The 10,410-nt window shown below is 43.6% G+C and overlaps 1 long non-coding RNA gene across 1 annotated transcript in view; it reads right to left on the bottom strand.

The window, feature by feature from the left end:
* Positions 1-1,910: 1,910 nt before the first annotated feature.
* The window catches only part of LOC132018793 (uncharacterized), a 9,320-nt gene continuing 820 nt past the window's right edge, over positions 1,911-10,410 (bottom strand). Inside the window, exons 2-3 of the long non-coding RNA XR_009404589.1 lie at positions 7,732-7,833; positions 1,911-1,971 (exon numbers count right to left, since the gene is read on the bottom strand). This is a non-coding gene — a long non-coding RNA (uncharacterized LOC132018793). The remainder of the gene's footprint in view (positions 1,972-7,731; positions 7,834-10,410) is intronic.

The raw sequence follows: 10,410 nt of genomic DNA on the forward strand, positions 1-10,410 counted from the left end.
TTCTAGAATTTGGACGCCAGTTCTAATTAGACACCCGTTCTAACTAGTGTCAGGCGTCAGTAAGGAACACATTTCCAGTCACTTTAGGTGCTTGGTCCATAGGGAATAATTGTGATCCCGGGGACATTAAAAGCAAGGGACTCTCTGGATGACTAAATGAGGCTTGTAGGAGATCCATCTTTGAAAGGCTTGGACAACGTATGACAGAGAACTAGGAGGGCATCATGGAGGCCAGTGTTTCTCTAAACCTTCCAGCATAAAATGGACCGCAGAAGAAACCCCCAGAGTGCTTGTTTAAAGGCAAATTCCTAAACCGCACCCTCGACCTACTACTAAAGGAGAATTCTAGCCTAGTGGCTAGGAATCTGCATGTCAAACAAGTGTTCTGAAGATTCTTGCCTATTCTAAAGTGGAAGAACCTTACATACATCATCAACACTTCCTTCCTCATTTTGTTTCCTTAGACCTTTCTAGAAGTCTGGCTCGCTAATCTCTGATACTTAATTCATGCTAATGTATTAATGATTAATAATGGTTTAAAAACTCTTTCATAGGATTTTCATTTAAAAATAGATCCCCAGATCTTGGAGGGCCTTCTCCCAAAGGGATACATTTTCTTTTCTTCTCAAAAATGTTATTCTAATAGTAGAACTCTAACTATGTAGGCCAGTTAACTACCTAAAAGGGCAGCAAATGATCTGTGGTCAACCTTGACCACAGATTTGAGAAATTAGGTATTTTATTAAGTGCCTCTCTTTACCTAGATAATAATTTGGGCTGTTGATATATATTACTTTGGGGGATGTGAAGGCCATACCTGTTGGGCTTTTAAAATTATGTCAACAATTATAGACACTTAAATTGTGCTTAAATAACGTGCTATCACAGTATAAACCCATTTACTAAACCAGAAAGATGAAATAATTTGGCTAGTTCTTTATTTAAAAACTGGGGTAGGAAAAGAAAATTTTTAGGCAGAGAAAGGAATTCTATCTTTTTGAAACCCTTCCTTCCTATTCTTTAGCAGGAAAAACCCCTCAAATAGCCATGGATGTTGCTAGTTCTTGGGAAGAACAAGGTAGTTTTCTTAAGCCCTTGTGCTGGCTGTAAATATCAGACCCTTCCTTGGGCCACAACACAGAGAAGTAAGAACTTCATCTCTTGCCCTCCGCACTGCACTTCCCATACCCATGTTCCCCAGAAAGACCATGGCTAAGAGACCGAGGGCTGGGAGTATCATCAATGGAGGATCCTAATCTCAAATACCATCTTGAAAATTTCTGTCTCAGCCTAAGTGGGAGGGAAAATAGAGCCACACAACCTATCCCCGTGACTAGAAAAACAACAACATCAGGACTTTAGGGTCACCCGTTAGTTTTATTTCCATATATCAAAGGTTTAATTTACAAGGCAACTGTATTACTTTGCTGGCATTGCCATTACAAAGTACCGAAGACCAAATGGCTTAAACAACAGAAATGTATTCCTCCTGCACTTCTGGAGGATAGAAGTCCAAGCCCAAGGTGTCAGTGGAGTTGATTTCTTCTGAAGCCTCTCTTGTTGGCTTGTAAGATGGCCGCCTTCTCTCCTTCCCCTCCTGGTCTTCCCTCTTTGTCTATGTCCGTCCCAATTTCCCCTTTTGTAAGGACTCCAGTCATACTGGATTAGGGCTCACCCCAATGACCTCATTTTAATTTCATGACCTCTTTAAAGACCCTACTTCCAAATGCAAACAGTTCTGAGGTACTGAGGGGTAGGCATTCAACAGGTTAATTTTTAGGGGGAAGGCAGACACCATTCAGTCCATAACAGCAGCAGACAAATACTACTTGTCAGATGAATGTATCTATACTGGTCTTGAGTTTTAGACTCACCATATGAAGATGTCTGGGCTTGTTACACTACTGAAGTATTTCGGTAATTTCTCGTTGCATCCTCCCTTCTTTGGACGTTTTGTAAGACAAGTGCTGGCTGGAAAGCAAAGATGGAGCTCTTTTAAATGCCACTTGTCAAACAGTTTCACTTCCTCTGTAATTGCAAATGCTTGGTGGGAGCTGACCCATTTGAGAGAGCACTCCAGATGCACAGGGAATTATTTGTGAACAAGATGATAATTGGCACAGTGCCAAATTCCATTCATTTTTATTTAAGAAGCAATTTCTCCACTCTGTGATAGGGACTTTGCTAGGTAAGTGCTAGGTGCTTTGTAAGTGTGAGGAATGGGATCCTGATCATCTATTTCTGACACCTGGAAAGCCTGGCACAGGTGCAGGCAATTGACGTGGCCGAGAACTCTCCAAGGATCGACTCGGTAGTAACTTCAGAAAGTCTAGCCTCCTTCCTCGTGGTTTCTCCTGCCTTCTATGTCAAGAGCAATCCAGGGGACCAAGTCTGGGTCCTAGGTTGCCTGAGAGTTACGGATTCCCTTACCGAATGGGACTCTAGTCTCATCTTCAAAAATATCGATCCACCCAGAGTGTCCAAAGCATGACTGTGACTGATGTTTTCCCCTCCCCCCATTCCTCCTTCCCCGCTCCCTGGCCTTCCTTCCCGTATGTCTCTGATAAGGATGTCTATTTATGTACTGTGAGTCTATGAACACTGCATAAACCATGTCCATAGTTTATGCACTAAGAATTCACTGCTGGTACTAAAAATTTACAACAACATTAAACGTGTTGTATAAAACTGGTAGGATCACAGATTACCAAGATTAATATTGTTTGGTATGTAATCACAGAATGTTCCATTTGCAAAGGTCTTCAGGGCACGTCTAGGTCAGTTCCTTTCTTCACAAACGAAGGCAGGCCTAGCCAAGTGACTGGTCCAAGGTCACAAAAAGCTGAAACTAAACCTCAAGCCTTCAGAGTCCCAGCATAATCTTGCCATCAAGCCATCCTGTGTTAAACAATCACTCTGGTTTTATAGTTTTTCTCTTGATACCTGGATTTATCTAGAATCATATGTGCCCCAAATTCTCTAGATGCTAGACACCAGTTTAGAAGCCTCTCTTCCCTTATCGTACGCACAGGCACACACACACATACATAAAAACACCGTCATTTTGTAAAAGCAAAGGCCAGATTCTGGTAATCCGGGTTCCTTTGTCTTGTCTCAAGTTCTCTGGATTTCCCTGACAGTCCGTGCTTCTCCCCTTGTCCCCACCCTGGCTGTTTTTCCTAGGCGAGGACAGCTGGGGCTAAAGGCAACAGAAGCTCTGCTTTGCTCAGTCAGGAGGCCTGCAAGAATGAACAGCAGGGAGAGCGTGGAGAAGGGAGCACTGGAAGCCCTTCTCAAGTACTCTTTGGATTAATAAATGGACCAATGAAAGAATGAACAAATATAAGTTAGAAGGCAAGAAAAAAACCCGGGGAGGGGGGTGCTGGTTTGCTGAACTTCTGGGTCCTTGGTTGGCATCTATGAGCCTCAGGGCTGAGGGATAAGTGGACAAGGTTTGGAGTTAAGGAATGGGGACCACTGTCAGGGTCAAGACTAGAGCAACTCCTGGCCAGCCCTCGGCTGAGTAGAGCCTAGAGGCCCTCCCACCCCGACTTCTACCTGCAAATGTCTTCCCAGGCCTTTTGTCTTCCTTGCTATTCCTTGTTACAAGGGACAAAATTCTTAGTGCTTTGCACAAAAAGCATGCTTTGAGGACAAGGTCTGCGTTTAATTTTGCGTCCTTAATAAATGTTCAACAAATGTTTTCTTTCAGTGAATCCTTGACAATTGAGAGGAAGACAAACATCTGGAAATTAATAATCCACTAAGTTTCCGTCACAGTGTAACTGCTGATGTCTGAGTTTTTTTTTTTTTATGATGTTTTACTCTGTGTGTGTGTGTATGTGTGTGGGATCAGAAAGGGAGATCGCTCCAGATTTCTGTAAAGATGTAGGTGAATCTGGGGTTTTAGAAACATTTAGGTTTTGGGAAAAAAAACAAAAAACAAAAAACAATGTAAACTTGGCAGACGTTACGGTTTTGCAGGAGGCTGGCTGTGTTTTTGTTGATCCGCACACGGCTGCCTTGGAGCTGTGGGCGGAAGTGTCTGATAGGAAGATCAAGCAGCATCTTGGTGTGAGCCTTGTGTCTGTGAAAAACGTAAACTTTTTGGAAGTGGGCTTGAAGGAGTGCAGCCCCAGGCAGCAGAGAGCAAGACTCCTAGGCTCCTGACTGGTAAAAGGGCATTGTTCTCTTACCTGCCCAGGGCTGAGGCTTGGACAGGTTGAAGAACGAATGTCCTGCGGTAGGTGCGATCTGCGGTCCCTTTTTTGCCGCCCAGACTATTTTCCTTCCACTCCTTCTGATAACCACCTCTGCCCTACCCTCTACACTCCCAGTGGGAAAGAAGTGTTTTCTTTGGGGCTATCCCCACTGGCTGCACAGAGAGTCCAGAGAGGCCGACAGGAGGAGGAATTGTAAAGGTGAATGGAGAGAGAACTAAAAGGAAGTGGGGGGTAGAAAGATGGACATTATTTGTATCCCTGAAACTTTGACCCTGGACTTCCCAGCTAGGTGGACCCCACCCCCCTCCCCCCCATTTTTCCGGTAGCCATTTACATTGGGGCTTCTTTCACTCGCAAGAGAAAGTGTCCCCTTGAATATGACTCCTCCCCCTCTATCCCTGCCAACAACGTAAGGGAGCCCGGGAACCTCTGTGACTCAGTTTCCTCCTAATGATTTCCTGTGGATTAGTTGATCGCTCCTAAGATTTTTTCCCCCTAAACACAGAGTACAGTATTATTATAAACAGTAACTTCTATTCTTAGGAACTGCAGGTTTCCCGTCTTGGCTCCTTTACCAGAGTTTCTGAATCAGGGCCAGGTCTCTTGCAGTAACAGGAGAGGCAGTCTAAGCAGAATAGTAATGACAATCCAAAAATTTCAAATTATCCAGAGAACCAGGGACTTTCAGTGACTCATGTAAACAAGGTCCACTGACAACCAGATTTTATTTTATTTTATTTTTTTTTTTTAAAGATTTTATTTATTTATTTGTAAGAGAGAGAGAGAGTGAGAGCAAGCACAGGCAGACAGAGTGGAAGGCAGAGTCAGAGGGAGAAGCAGGCTCCCTGCGGTGCAAGGAGCCCGATGTGGGACTCGATCCCAGGACGCTGGGATCATGACCTGAGCCGAAGGCAGCTGCTTAACCAACTGAGCCACCCAGGCGTCCCGACAACCAGATTTTAAAAAACATCATTTTATTGTGTTGGGTTTACACTGTGGCATTTTAGTGAGGCTTGACAAATCAGACTGTAAATTCAGGGACAGGAAGCAGGGAATAACAAAAAGAACTAATGTATCCTTGACATCACTCACTCTTAAGAAGGCTGTTTACTTCTGAGTTTACCTCCTAGTGTGTTTTAAAATACTCTTGCAAATCTCAGTCAGCTTGAAATAGCTGTTCTACCTTCTTTCAATAGAAGCCCCTAACTTCTCAGCGCACCACCGGCTCATAGTTATTTATAAACCTGATGTCAGTCAAAGATTATTTTTTACATCCCTCTTCATTATTCCCTTCCCCCACCTATGAAGGCAGACCTATATAAAATTAGAAACTTCACATAAAGTATTCAGTCACTTAGAGAAGAATTATTGTCAGTCAGCAATCATTTATGAAACATAAATTCATCCTATCGGGTGAAGTATGTCTCCAACACTGTTCCGTGGGTACAAGCTAATTTTTTTTTCTTTTAAATTTAAAGATTTGTTTTATTTATTTATTTGAGAGCATGCACGCCCAAGCGTGAGGTGGTGGTGCAAACGGAGAGGGAGTGAGAATCTTAACCAGACTCTGCCCTGAGTGTGGAGTCCCTCTGCCCTGAGATCATGACCCGAACCCAAATCGAGAGTTGGACACTTAACCAACTGAACCCCCAGGTGCCCCAACAAGCTCTTTAAAAAAAAAAGACTTCTTGGGGGGCGCCTGGGTGGCTCAGTGGGTTAAGTATCTTCCTTTGGTTCAGGTCATGATCTCAAGGTCCTGGGATGGAGTCCTATGTCGTACTCCCTGCTCAGTGGGGAGCCTGCTTCTCCCTCTCCCTCTGCCCCTCCCCACTGCTCATTCTCTCTCTCACTCACTCTCTCATAAATAAATAAGATCTTAAAAAAAATGCCTCTGCAGCCAAATAAGTTTGGAAAACTGTATGCCTTTTTGAGATTGATTGAAAACATCCTACGGTAATCAAGTTATCTTTGTGTGAGCTAGCAATTTCCACATCTATTTTGTCAAAGCATCCCTTTCTTTCCAGCCATATTTAGTAACATTTCGTGGAATGATGTGTCTTGGATCACATTTTGGGAAACCAGGGCAGGATGTGGAGCCAGGAACACTGGATTTGACTCCTGGCTCTGTCACCCTACTCTGTGTGTGACCTTGAGCAAATCACAACCTCTTTACATGTACTTTCACACTGGAAGAGTCAGGACGATAATACCCATCTGGATCCAGGTTGTTTTATGGATTAAATGATATTATTATGACTGTGCTTTAAAGACTATAAAAACGTGTCACTAGATATCACAGAGAAATAAAGATTATATTTAAAAATTATTAATGTACAGGTATGAAGAAAGTTGCCCCAGCAGTTCCTACTCAACAACTGTCTACTTAAGTCTGACTTAGAGGCCAGCACCGAGAGGGGAGCAACAAAGCACAGTACGAAGGTGGAAGTAAGACTAGAGCATGTTGGATCCAGAAATGTCTTCAGTGATAATTGAATTTAACCCTCTCGTTTTATAGATGATGAAGCTGAGGTCCAGAGGGGTCAAGTGAATGGCTTAAGGTCACTCACAAAGTTAATATTAGAAACATCTGATTCCCATCCAGGGGTTGGGCTCATTGCCAAGGGTTATCTAGCTATGAGACGAATCACAGCGCCATGAAATTTTCAATCTGGTTAGGAGACACAAGATATACAAATGACATCATCAGAAAACAAGAAAACACGGAACAACATTTTAAAGCTCAAAAAATATGGCTGATCATAACCAGGAGGAGATCGGTATGTTAATTAGCTCGACTGCAGCAGTCATTCAAAATGAATATGCACATCAAAATATCATGTTGTACACCTTAAACATATACCGTTTTTATTTTAAAAAAATGTGCCTGGGGCACCAGGGTGGTTCAGGCAGTTAAGGATCTGACTTTTGATGTTGGCTTGGGTTGTGAATTCAGGGTGTGGGATCTAGCCCCGCAGGGCTCTCTGCCCTCAGCAAGGAGTGGGCTGTAGATTTTCTCCCTTCCCTCCATGCCTCCCCCTTCCCCGCTCCCAAATAAATAAACAAATAACTCTTAAAAAAAAAATGTGACTGAAGTAACAAGGGCAATGAGAACTCAGGAATGAGTAAGCCAAAGAGCCAGGCTGAACTGGCCATAGGACGGTGGCCAGGGAAGAGCGTACAAGGCGATATTGGATTTGGATACTGCAAGAGGAGAAGCAGTAGTGTTCCAGAATGAAATTGGAGGTGACAGTAAGACCAGAGGGCTGGCCAGTGGTCTAAATAAGTGGCCATTGCAATTCCGGTGAAATATTCAGTAGTAAACATTTACTGGATCCTTCCAAATTCCTGGAAGTCTCTGGAGCTTTGGAGAGCATAGGAGAAGTAGGTAACATGGTCTCTGACTTTGGAAAGCTTTTTTTTTTAATTTGGAGAGAAGAGATGGGAACATAAGACTAAACTGGAGAATGTGAGCAAGTTAGTATACGATATACAGGGGTGAAATACGTACTGTTAGGGAAGGATTTCTGCAGAAGAGGAGTCTTCTTGTTTCTTGAGAGAACCATGCACGTGATTGGGTTTTGGAAGCAGGTGGGGTAATCCGTGCCATTTCCTGGATTAAGAGGGAAATTTCAATACGTATGTAATACAGGACTATGGATTATTGCTTTGTACTTGGTCTTTATTAACTTGCAATCCTTTCCCTGTCTTTTCCTTTTTTTTTTTTTTTTTTAAGATTTTATTTATTTGACAGAAAGAGAACACAAGCAAGGGGAGTGGCAGGCAGAGGGAGAGGGAGAAGCAGGCTCCCTGCTGAGCACAGAGCCCATTGTGGGACTCAGTCCCAGGCCCCTGGGTTCATGTCCTGAGCCAAAGGCAGACGCTTGACCCACTGAGCTACCCAGGCGCCCCTCCCTGTCATTTCTTATTCTAAACTGGATGGTAGGCTAGAAAGCCCATGTTAATATGATCACTTGTCCGGATGTGAACCCAGAAGAGTGAGTGCCTGCTCTTATCTGTGTCTGATGATTTGCCACCTCTTTCTCTTTCCCCTACTTCACGTTCCCATTCTTCCCAGAGTAGCTAATTAACCTAAATATAAAAGAGCATAAAAAGTAAGATTAAGGAACCATTTTAGACTCTACCCTGTTAGTCACCATTCCCTCCAGCTAACCAGTTCCCAAGTCCGTTGGACTTTTGACATTCTAAATATTTCTCAACCTGTCCTCTGCTCTCTATGTATTTCCTCTGTCACTGGGGTCAGATCATAACCATTTCTCACCTCATTCATGCAGTAACAGTGCAATGGGTTTCTAGGCTGCCTGCCTCCAGTCTCTTTCTTTCCTTCAATACTTAATTTCATCTCTCATACAGGCAGAACTACTCTCCAAAAGCACAAATCTGCTTTATAACTCCAGTGAAAATCGTAAGGTTCCATTTAGACTCTGGGCAAAGTTCAAACTCCTTTGCCTGGCATACTGAGCCTTTCTGGTCCTGGCTCCTGCTTACCTCTCGGAATTTTATCTCTAGTCACTCCCAAACACAAATTGTGTCCTATGCATAAATTTGGTGTTTTTGGAGTTCTTACAATTTTTTTTTCTTCCATGCTGCAGAGTTGCTTGGTTTCCTTCAAACTATTGAACCCCTATTCAACCTTCAAAACTCCCTAGTTCCTAGGGAAACTAGAAGTGTTGAGTTCCCTTTAGCATGTTTTTCCCTATTGCTAAGTAGCACTTTTTTTTTTTTTTTTAATTTACTTATTTGGGAGAGAGTGAGAGAGCACAAGCAATGGGGGAAGAGCAGAGGGAGAGGGAGAAGCAGACTCCCCCATTGAGCAGGGAGCCTGATGTGGGACTTGATCTCAGCACCCTGGGATCATGACCTGAGCCGAAGGCAGACCCTTCACCGACTGAGCCACCCAGATGCCCCAGTGAATTAGCACTTTTTAGGGGTATCACTATCCACTGTTAAGTATGCCTTTTGTACTCAGCTGTGTGTTTCTTCACAAAGGACTTTAAGGCTTCTCTGGCTGTCTTCAGGGATGAGGACAGGTGCTGGCTGGTCCTCTAGGAGCCATGTACCCAGTGAGATCTTCCCTCCATCCTTCCTCTCCCTACTGCCCTGACTTGGAATACATCAAGAGAAAGCGCTGTGAGGAGTTAAAATCATCAGGAGAGAGTCAATTAGATTGAAAGAAAACAAACAAAAAAGGATAAAGAAGGGCGCCTGGGTGGCTCAGTGGGTTGGGCCGCTACCTTCGGCTCAGGTCATGATCTCGGGGTCCTGGGATCGAGTCCTGCATCGGGCTCTCCGCTCAGCGGGGAGCCTGCTTCCCTCTCTCTCTCTGCCTGCCTCTCTGTCTACTTGTGATCTCTGTCAAATAAATAAATAAAATCTTTTAAAAAAAAAAAGGAAAAAGAAAGGAAAGGTGATACATAACTTTGCCAAAGTAGCAGGGAAAAGGATGTCCATTAGGAGACGGTGCCTTCCACAACCGGAAAAGCTTTAAATCACCAGAAAGGCCCATCTGTTTTCATTTTCACGCAAAACAACAGGAATGTTACCCAAATCTTTTGGAAAGGAGCGAATTCCTTCCTTTCCCCTGCCCTCAAGCCTCAGCTAGAAGGGTTTTTAGTTTGTGTGTGTGGTGACCTGAAGTTGGTAGCCCAGCAGGGGAGTTCCCCGGCCTGGGACAGAGCAGCTCAGCCTCAGGGCTGGCTCTGGAAACCAAGAAGAAACCCACCTTTGTTCCTTAATATTTTGCCTGGGGAATGACAGATCTGACATTAAACCTCCAGAAAACTGGTTAAAACCATAACACTGTGGAGGAGCGCAGACCTCCAGTATACAGGTCGTAATGATCAGAAAATCTTTCGAAAACACCTCGTTGTAACCTCAGCATAAAGTCACTTGGGTGGCCAGTCCTGAACAGTGGAGTCTGTTCTGTTGAGTCCTCCCAAGCAAATGGCCCCGGCAAACAAATTTTGCAATATCGAGGCACAGAAGGCCACTTATTTTTCCGATTGTGAAATGAATGGAAGACAAAATTTTTTTTAAAGGCATTCAGATTTTTTTTTAAAAAGGTAGAGCAATAATTTAAAAGCCTTTGAAAAAGGCATTTTCATTCGTTTACCGAGAGGTTCCTATAACGGGGCTGGTCCTTTAGCTAAGTTAATGTTATTACCTAACC

This window comes from Mustela nigripes, chromosome 5, assembly GCF_022355385.1.
Source record: "Mustela nigripes isolate SB6536 chromosome 5, MUSNIG.SB6536, whole genome shotgun sequence".
In the NCBI taxonomy this organism is placed as follows: Eukaryota; Metazoa; Chordata; class Mammalia; order Carnivora; family Mustelidae; genus Mustela; species Mustela nigripes.